We start from the raw sequence: 10,922 nt of genomic DNA, 5'->3' as shown, positions 1-10,922 counted from the left end.
ACCGGGGAGCCCAGAACTGGACACAGTACTCCAGATGCAGGCAGAGTAGAAAGGGAGGATAACTTTCCTCATGCAGGCAGAGTAGAAAGGGAGGATAACTTCCCTCAACCTGTTGGTCGCACTCTTGCTAGTGCACCCCAGGATACCAGGACCAGTGGGGCTCTTTCTCTAATAGGTTCACTAACCAGCTCTGTCAGGAAGTTGTCTTCCACACACTCCAGGAACCTCCTAGACTGTTTCCTCTCTGCTGTGTTTTATTTCCAGCAGACATCTGGTAAGTTGAAGTCCCCCATGAGAACAAGGGCTAGCGATCATGAGACTTCTCCCAGCTGCCTGCAGAATATTTCATCTGTCTCTTCATCCTGGTTGGGTGGTCTGTAACAGGCCTTCACCAGGATGGCGTCACCTTGTTGGCATCCCCCTTGATTATTACCCATAAACACTCAACCCTGTCATCACCATCATCAAACTCCAAACAGTCAAAGCACTCCCTAACATACAGGGCTACCCCACCTTCTCTCCTGCTTTGCCTATCCCTTCTGAAGAGTTTATAGCATCCATTGCAGCACTCCAGTTGTGTGACTCATCCCATCATGTTTCCGTGATGGCAACGATATCATAGTGTTTCTGCTGCACCATGGCTTCCCATCTCCTCCTGTTTGTTGCCCATGCTGTGTGCATTGGCATAGATGCACTTCATTTGGGCTATTGATCCCACCACCTTTTTCGGGTGAGAAGCCCTAATTCCTATGGGATCATTGTCAGGTGTTTACCTGGTTCCTAACACATCAATAACACTTGTGTCTTTGCTACCGCACAGCTCTCCATCCCCTAGCTCCACTGAGATGGCAGACAAAAGGGCCTTGCTAGCACCCCATCCCCCAAACTTTAGTATGACACTCCTAGGTTTGTCTTTGCTGTGCCTGGTTTTCTCCCCTTCCCTCTTCAAACCTAGTTTAAAGCTCTTTCAATGAGCCCTGCTAACTCCTGTCCAAGGATCCTTTTCCCCTTTGAGACAGGTGCATCCCATTTGTCACCAGCAGGCCAAGTGTCATGTGAACCAACCTGTGATCAAAAAAACCCAACGCTCTGCTGGTCCTGCAGCCAGGTATTGATCTGGTGGGTTTTCCTGTTTCTTCCCTCATCGTTCCATGCAACTGGGGGGACAGAGGAGAACATTACTTGTGCTCCTGATCCCTTAACCATGTGTCCCAAGGCCCTGAAGTCCCTCTTGATTGCCCTCGGATTTCGCATTGCAACCTCATTGCTTCCCACCTGAAAAATCAATAACGGATAATAATCTGAGGGCCTTACCTGGACAGGAAGTTTTCTCTTCCCATCTTTAACCCTGGCCCCAGGGAGGCAGCAGACATCCCAAAGAAGTGGGTCTGGTCTGCATAATGGGCCTTTTGTTCCCTTCAGGAGTCTCCTATGACAACAACCTACCTTTTTTCTTTATAGAAGCAATTTTAATGGAGGGTGTAGGCTGACTTATCCTCTGCAGCACCTCTAATTTAGTTGAACTATCATCTTCCTCAATATTGTTGTTTGGTTCCACTTGCAGAGCCTCATACCTGCTGTGCAAGGAAACCTGGAAAGGTGGGGTAGTCACAGCAGAGACCCTCCTTCCACACTGGGCAGGAACAAGTCATTGCCCTCTATCCCTTGAGTCACCATGTTCCGCCATGCAGAGAGAAGATAGTGAGTCCTCTGTATCACGCACCCTGTCTACCTGCTGGGCCTGCCTCAGGGAAGGTAGGGTACAACTCCAGTAGTCTATCTCCCTCTCATACTCCCTGATACTCCTCAACCTACTCAACTCCTCCCAGACCTGTGTCACTAAGTTCCTCTACCTGCGCACATGTCCCACATGTCTGCTCACTACTGCCATCCAGTATTGGTGTAAGAGCAGGACACTGCAGCCTGATGCATGGGTGACAGCGTCTTCCCACCAGATCACGGTCTAGACAGCTGCATCACTTGTGGTGGGTGCTGACCTTACAGAGGCCATGCCTTTCTGCCAGGTGCGTACCATTACTCCATGGTTGAGCTTGCAGAGCTTTTCCACCCTTCCTGCATGCCCTTCTGCATAAACTGCCAGGCAAACTGCCATGCCATGCTGTCCGGGTTTTGTTAAAAACAAGTTTCTCTTTCAGTGAATTTTGCCTGTCAGCTAAAGCTTTCATATTAACTGCATTTTCCTGGAGAACCAGACACATGTTTTGGTAAACCTAGCAATGGAATGCAAACTTATTGATAAGCACGGATGGACATCTCGCGAGAGGGGCGACGAGAAGAAAGAGACCAAGAAACTGACCAACTGGGTATAACATTCCATTCACATGAATACTTCATATAAAAGTGGGAGATCACAAGGATCTCGTCCCTTTTTGCCTTTGCTTTTTCCCTTCTGCTTATGGCCGACATTAGGAGAGGACCTTGCTAGTCGTCCCTGTGAACTGAGGCCTAGTGAGAGACTGAATCCAGCTCCGGTTGGCTGCAGAGTCCAATCCAGGACTTTGGGTGCCGGCTCTGCAGTTGCTGAGACTTTCAAGATTGGTTTTGTATATTTTGTATTATTTTCTCTATTCTTATTTGTAGCATTAGTAAAACATTGTTAATTTTTCCAACTCTCTTCTCTCTGTCCTTCTTTCCCTCCCGATCGCCTGTCCTGGGTGGGAAGGGGGGAGAGGGAGGGGCAAAAAGGGGGAAGTGGGGGGAGGAGAGGGGGTTAACAATACATCTGCCAGGGTTTTATTGTCACCCCGCAATCTTAACCCTCGACACATGCTCTGTTTGTTCGCTCTGTTCGCAGTGCTCCTGGTCGCTATCGCTCCCTAGACTGCTTTTTAAAGGCATGGGGGGTGGTCACCATTGCCCTGGAAAAGCCCAGGTCCCATCAACATCTCCTGTAGAAGAGCTGCCGGCTCCTGGCAGTTCTTGCCGCTCCACTGGTGTTTCCCTGCCTCGGAAAAACAATCACTGTGACGAGATCCACCGCACCACTGTGACAAGATCCACCACATCACTGCAGACCAGGTCAGCACCAGAGAAGCTCCTCTCGGCCACTGACTGGTGGTAGGGTCAGTTACATGATGTTTAAAACTCACACTGTTGCCCTCCCAAGGCTCAAGTTTCATCAGCATATCTCACGAGAAAGCTGCCAGCTCCTGGTAGTTCTCACCACTGCCCTGGCTTTTCTCTGTCTCTGAAAAAACTTCACTGAGCCGAGGTCTGCCACTTTGCTGCAGACCATGTCAGCATCTAAGCAGCTCCCCTCGGTGACTGCCTGGTGGTGGTGTCGGTTTATCCTTCTCTCTAAAGTTTGCAGATGATACCAAGCTGAGTAGTGCAGTTGACACACCTGAGGGATGGGATGACATCCAGAGGGGCCTGGACAAGCTTGAGAAGTGGGCCCATGTGAATCTCATGAGGTTCGACAAGGCCAAGTGCAAGGTCCTGCACCCGAGCCAGGGCAACCCCCAGTATCAATGCAGGCTGGGGGATGAAGAGATTGAGAGCAGCCCTGCCGAGAAGGACTTGGGGGTACTGGTGGATGAAAGACTGGACAGGAGCCAGAAATGTGCACTTGCAGCCCAGAAGACAAATCATATCTTGGGCTGCATCAATGTCTAGGTCTTGTCAATGTCTCCCATGAGAAGCTGCCAGCTCCTGGTAGTTATTGCCATTCCCCTGTTTTTTCCCTGCCTCAGAAAAATCCTCACAGTGCTCAGATTTCCTGCTTTGCTGCAGACCAGCTTGACACAGGAACAGCTACCCTCTACGAATGATTGGTGATGGTGTCAGTTAAAATACACTTAAATTTCTTGATATTGCACTTCCAATGTCCAGGTCTCATCAGCGTGTCCAGTGAGCGAGCTTCCGGCTCTTTGTGGTTATCACCGCTTCCCTGGCATTTCCCTGCCTCAGAAAAACCCTCACTGCTCTTGGATCTGCTGCTTCGCTGCAGTCCGGGTCAGCACTGGAGCAAATCCCTTTTGTAACTAACTTATGGTTTACACTACGTTGAAACCTTCCACCATTGCCCTTCTGATGCCCAGTTCTCATCAGCATCTCTCATGAGAGAGCTGATGGCTCCTGGTGGTTCTCACTGCTACACTGGCATTTCCCTGCCTTGGAAAAATCCTCACTGCACCGAGGTGTGCAGCTTCTCTGCAAATGGTGACAGGACCAGAGCTGTTCCCCTTGGCGACTGACTGGTTCTGTCAGTTACACTGCGTTTAAATCTCCCGCCATTGCCCTTCCAATGCCCAGGTCTCACCAGTGTTTCCTGAGAGAGCTCTTCTCACTGCTGCCCTGGTGTTTCCCTGCCTTGGAAAAACCCTCGCTGCGCCGAGATCTGCTGCTTCGTGGCAAACCGGGTCAGGACCAGAGCATCTCCATTGGCATCTGACGGGTGGTGGTGTCGGTTACACTGTGTTGAAAGTATCCACCATTTTATGTCCAATGCCCAGGTCTCATCAGCATCTCCCGCAAGAGCTTTCAGCTCCTCACAGTTCTTGCTGCTGCCCTGGTGTTTCCCTGCCTCAGAAAAAACCTCACTGTGCCAAGATCTGCCGCTTCACTGCAGACCAGGTCAACACAGGAGTAGCTCCCCTCGGCAACTGACTGGTGGTGGTGTTGGCTACAACACGTTTAAATCTCCCACTGTTGCCCTAGCAATGCCCTGGTCTTGACATTGTCTCCTGCAAGACAGCTGCCAGCTTCCGGCAATTCTCACCACTACCCCGGTGTTTCCCTGCCTCAGAAAAATCCTCACTGCACAGAGATCTGCCACTTTGCTGCAAACTGGTTCAGCACAGCAGAAGCTCCCCTCAGTGACTGAATGGTGGTGTCGGTTACACTGTGTTTAAATCTTCTGCCATTGCCCTGACATGCCCAGGTCTGGCTTTTCTCACCGCTTCTACTGTGTTTCCCTGCCTGAGAAAAAACAGAATTATGCCAAGATCTGCAGTTTCACTCCAGGGCAGGTCAGCACCAAAGCAGTTGCCCTCAGCCACTGACTGGTGGTGGTCAGTTACACCATGATTATTTCTCCCATTGTTGCCCTCACAATTTGTAGGTCTCATCAGTATCTCCCATGAGAGAGCTGTCAGATCCTTATGGTTCTTGCTGCTGCCTGGGCATGTCTCTGCCTTGGAAAAACCCCCACTGCTTTGAGATGTGGTGCTTCGCTGCAGCCCACGTCAGAACCAGAGCAGCTCCCCTTGGTAACTGACTGGTGGTGGTGTCATTTACACCGTTTAAATCTCTGACCATATCACTGGCAATGCCCAGGTCCCATCAGAATCTACTGTGAGACAGTCGCCAGCTTCATGTGGTTCTAATCGCTACCCTGGCATTTCCCTTCCTCGGAAAAACCCTTACTTTGCTGATTTTGGCTGCTTAGCTGCAGACTGGGTCAGCAGCGGAACAGCTCCCCTCGGCGACTGACTGGTGGCGGTGTTGATTACACCACATATTAAATCTCCCTCCCTTGTCCTCATCAGCGTCTCCTGCAAGAGAACTGCTGGCTCCTGGTGGTTCTCACCGCTGCCCTGTTTTTTCCCAGAATCAGAATATCCTTCACCGCACCAGGATCTGACAATTCTGGAGCAGCTCCCATGGCGACTGACTGTTGGTGGTGTCAGTGACGCTGCGTTTAAATCTCCTGCTGTTGCCCTGGAAACACCCAGGTCTCATCAGCGTCTCCCATGAGGAAGCTGCCGGGTCCTGGTGGTTCTCGCTGCTACCCTGGTATTTCCTTGTCTCTGAGGAACCCTCACTGCTTTGAGATCTGCTGCTTCACGGCAGACCAGGTCGGCACCAGAGCAGCTCCCCTTGGAAACTGACTGGTGGTGGTGTCAGTTACACTGTGTTTAAATCTCCCGCCATTGTCCCAGCAATGCTCAGGTCTTGTCAGGGTGTCTAGAGAGAAACTGCAAGCTCCTGGCGGTTTTCGTCATTGCCTTCATTTTTCCAAGATCTGGAAAATCCCTCACTGTGCCAAGATATGCTACTTCACTGAAGACAAGGTAGGAACCACAACAGTTCCCCTCTGCAACTGACTGGTGGTGTTGTCATTTACACTGCGTTTAAATCTCCCCCCGTTGCCCTGGCAATGCTCAGGTCTCATCAGCATTTCCAACGAGAGAGCTACCGGCTCCTGGCGGTTCTTGCCACAGCCGTGGGTTTTCCCTGCACTGGAAAATTCTTCACTGCGGTGAGATATGCCGCTTCACTGCAGACTAGGTCGGCATCAGAGCATCTTCCCTTGGCAACTGACCGGTGGTGGTGCCGGTTACACCATGTTTAAATCTGCCACCATTGCCCTGGAAACACACAGTTCTCATCAGCATTTCCCCCAAGATTGTTGCTGGCTCGTGGCAGTTCTTGCCACTACCCTGGCGTTTCCCTGCCTTGGAAAAACCCTGACTGCACTGAGATCTACCGCTTCTCTGAACACTGTATCATCAGCAAGGTCTTGTCAGTGTCTCATGTGAGAGAAGCTGACCACTCTTCGTGGTCCTCACTGCTGCCCTGATGTTTCTCGGCCTCAGTAAAATCTTCAGTGCACCGATATCTACCACTTTGCTGAAGACCGGGTCGGCACCAGAGCAGCTCCCCTCTGCAACTAAATGGTGGTGGTGTCAGTTACACCATGTTTGATTCTCACACCATTGCCCTGGCAACACCCAGGTCTCATCAGCGTCTCCCACAAGAGAGCATCCAGCTCCTGGTGGTTCTCGCCACTGCCCTGATTTTTCCCTGCTTTGGAAAAATCCTCACTGCTCTGATAAATGTCACTTCACTGCAGACCAGGTCAGCACCAGAGCATCTCCCTTTGTGACTGACTGGTGCTGGTGTCAGTTACACCATGTTTAAAACTGCCACCATTGCCCTTCAACATGCAGGTCTCATCGGTGTTTCCTGTGAGAGAGCTGTCAGCTCCTGGCTTTTCTCACCACTGCCCTTTCATTTTCCTGCCTCAGAAAACCCTCACTGTGCCGAGATCTGACACTTCACTGTAGACTGTGTCAGCACTGAATTAGCTCCTTTCAGTGAATGACTGGTGGTGCTGCCAGTTACACCATGTTTAAATTTGCTGCCATTGCCCTTCCAACATACAGATCCCATGAACATCTCCCATGAGAGTGCTTCTGGCACCTGACAGTTCTCGCTGTTTCCCTCACGTTTCCCTCATGTTTCCCTGCTTTGGAAAAAACAACATTTTGCCGAGATCTGCTGCTTGGCTGCAGACCAAATCAGCACCAGAGCATCTCCCCTAGGCAACTGACGGGTGGTGGTTTTGATTACACTGCATTTAAATGTCCTGACATTTCCCTGGAAATGGCAAGGTCTTGTCAGTGTCTCACACAAGAGAAGCTGACCACTCCTCATGGGTCTCACCACTGCCCTGACATTTCTCAGCCTCAGAAAAACCCTCAGTGCATCAAGATCTGCCAATATACTGCAGACCATGTCAGCACCGGAGCTGCTCCCCTCTGCGACTAAATGGTGGTGGTATCAGTTACAACACGTTTAAATCTCCTGCCGTTGCCCTTTGTGAGAGACAGTGGTTCTAAGCACATGGCATGAGCATGGAAGGCTGAGATATTGTGAATTATTGTCTCAAAGCTTGCTTGCTGAAATAATATGCTCAAGGCCTGCTTGTTCTGAAAAAACAAGACAGGGAAATGCTTGCTCACGCTGCTTACTTGATTGGGCCTACTGTAAATGCAGCTCCCCTCTGCAACTAAATGGTGGTGGTGTCAGTTACACCGCGTTTCAATCTCTTGACGTTGCTTTTGCAACACCCAGTTCTCATCAGCTTTTCCCACGGGATTGCTGCCAGTTCCTGGCAATTCTTGTCACTGCACTGCTTTTTCCCTGCCTCTGAAATTCCTTCAGTGCAGTGAGATATGCTGCTTCGCTGCAGACCAGGTCAGCATCAGAGCATCTCCCCTTGGCAACTAAATGGTGGTGGTGTCAGTTACAGTGCATTTAAATCTCCTGCTGTTGCCCTAGAAACACCCAGGTCTCATCACCATCTCCTAAGAGAGAGCTGCCTGCTCCTGGCAGTTCTCACCGCTGCCCTGACATTGCTTGGACTCAGAAAAACCCTCATCTCTTCAAGAGCTACCACTTTGCTACAGATCAGGTCGGTACTGGAACAATGTCCCTCAGCGGCTGATGGGTGGTGGTTTTGGTTACACCACGTTTAAATCTTCCGACACTGCCCTTTCAACACCCAGGTTTTGTTAGCGTCTCTTGCAAGCGAACTTCCAGCCCCTGGTAGTTCTCATCACTGCCCTGGTGTTTCCCTGCCTCATAAAAACCATCCCTGCACTGAAATCTACTGCTTTGCTGCAGACTGGGTTGAAACTCTGTCAGCTCCTTTCAGCAACTGACTAGTGGTGGTGTTGGTTACGATGCATTGAAATCTCCTGCCATTGCCCTGGCAACATCCAGCTCTCATCAGCCTCTCCCATGAGACGGCTGCCCGCTCCTGGCAGTTCTTGACACTGCCCTTGCATTTCCCTGCCTCAGAAAACCATCACTGCACCGAGATCCACCATTTCACTGAACACCATGTCAGCATCATAGAAGCTCCCCTCTGCAACTGACTCCTCATGGTGTCTGTTACACCATGTTTAAACCTCCTGCCGTTGCCCTGGTAATGCCCAGCTCTCATAAGCATCTCCCACAAGAGAAGCTGATCACTCCTGGGGGTTATGGCCACTTCGCTGACGTTTCTCTGCCTTGGAAAAAAACCTTACTGCGCCGACATCTGCTGCTTCTCTGCAGACTGGAGCAGCACTTCTTGGCGACTGACAGGTGGTGGTTTCAGTTACATCCCATTTAAATCTGTCACCGTTGCCCTGGCAACACCCAGGTCTTTTCAGCATCTCCCATGCGAGATCTGCCCACTCCTGGCAGTTCTTGCCACTGCCCTGGTTTTTCCGTGCCTCTGAAAAACCATCACTGCACCGAGATCTACCGATTCGCTGCAGACCGGTTCAATATCAGAGAAGATCCCCTCTGCAACTAACTGGTGGTGGTGTCGGTTACACTGTGTTTAAATCTCCCACCAATGCTCTGGCAACACTCAGCTCTCATCAGCCTCTCCCACAAGACATCTGCCCGCTCCTGGCAGTTCTCACCACTGCTCTGGCATTTCCTTGCCTTGGAAAAACCCTCACTGTTTCAAGATCATACCGCTTTGCTACAAACCGGGTCGGCACCGGAGCAGCTCCCCTCGGCTACTAACTAGTGGTTTTGGTTACACTGCGTTTAAATCTCCTGCCGTTGCCCTGGCAACACCTGGGTCTCGTCAGCGTCTCCCGTGATAGAGCTGCCAGCTACTGGTGGTTCTCACTCCTGCCCTAGTTACTCCCTGCCTCAGAAAAACCCTCACTGTGCTGGGATCTATCGTTTCACTACAGACTGGGTGGTCGACAGAGGAGATCTCCTTGGCATCTGATTGGTGGTGGTGTCAGTTACACCACGTTTAAATCTTTCACCATTACCCTTCTGTGGAATTATTACTGAGGAAGCAAATTATTGAAACTAATTATCAAGGATACACTTACTGAGAATTAGGTTATATCCACATCTTCAGCATATAAGGCAGATGCGCAGCAGGGAATGAATCTGCTCTGTGTGGTTCCCCCACACACACACCTGATCTGCATTCTTGGATGGTAGTGCATGGGGAAGATGGAACTTGCTGAAGAACTTGCTGAAGTCAGTCTTTTCACACTGGTCAACTTTGGGGGGTCAGAGTGCTCAGTGCTTCTCTGGGTCAGACTGGTACTAATTTGGGTGTGGAGTGGAGCCAGGTTGGTTTGATGTGGAGTTTGAACTGATTTGTTTTCATGCTGGGCTGGAGGTCTTGCCATCTCTGGGGGGAGAGGGAGGTTTTATTCCCTCCCCCAGCAATGTTACTGCTAGGGAACTGTAATACTGCATGAAGGAGTCTGAGGGTGAAATTTAAAGGCGTTGCCAGTGGATCCATAGTTCTAATGAAGCTGGGAAATTAAAGCAAAAATTTTTTTTAAAAGACTTATTCTGTGGTAACTAGTGGTAAGAGACTTCTTAGTAAATTCACCATGCTAGTTTTTGAGGTCATAGGAGAGAATGAAAGAAAGGCCGTTTTTTGAGACCAATTAAATGCCAAATTCGGAACAAAGTTTTACCATATGAATTCTTTTAATTGCCAGAAAGTCCTATACCTCTCTTGGGTCAACATTTGTTAAGTAAATTGTAAGCTCAAATAACGTTTTCTGAGAATTCTGTTCAGTTGCATGTCCTACAAGAAGCTGCTTGGATGGTGTAGATCTGCTTGCTTCAAGTGAGGAATCTCCAAGGAAATTTCAAATGCTGTATTTCCACTAGTATTAAAAACCAATGTTTCGATAAAGCAAACACTGATAGAATTGAAACAGGACTTCGATCCAGTAAGGGAAAACAATATCCAATAAATATGACAGCCAAAATGGACTTAGAGACTTTAATGAATAAATTTATGACAACCTTACAGGCTGACTGCATTCGATTGGACTTGCAGATTTGTCTGTTAATAGCTACAACATAATAGCCACAGGTTGTTTCTGTGGGACAGTATGATGAGAATGCTAACAGACTGATATACCAATTGTTACTCTGATCAAGAAATGCAGGGAATGAATTTAATTCTTAATAGGCCATGATCTTTTTGTCATATATGTACCATTTGTGAAATTTAATTTTGATTTTTTTATTTGTAATCTACATCCTTGTCAATTGCAATACCCAATTTTCTTAACAGCACAGCTTTTGGCATGCATAAATGTAAAATGTAAATTGCTGCAGAACCTGCAAGTCTTTAACATCAGGTCACAGACCATACGTGTATCTGGTCTGATCCTACATACTTGCAC

The sequence above is a fragment of the Columba livia genome, chromosome W, assembly GCF_036013475.1.
Source record: "Columba livia isolate bColLiv1 breed racing homer chromosome W, bColLiv1.pat.W.v2, whole genome shotgun sequence".
NCBI classification, from domain to species: domain Eukaryota; kingdom Metazoa; phylum Chordata; class Aves; order Columbiformes; family Columbidae; genus Columba; species Columba livia.
The sequence above is the reverse complement of the archived record's forward strand: the minus strand, read 5'-3'. Positions refer to the sequence as shown.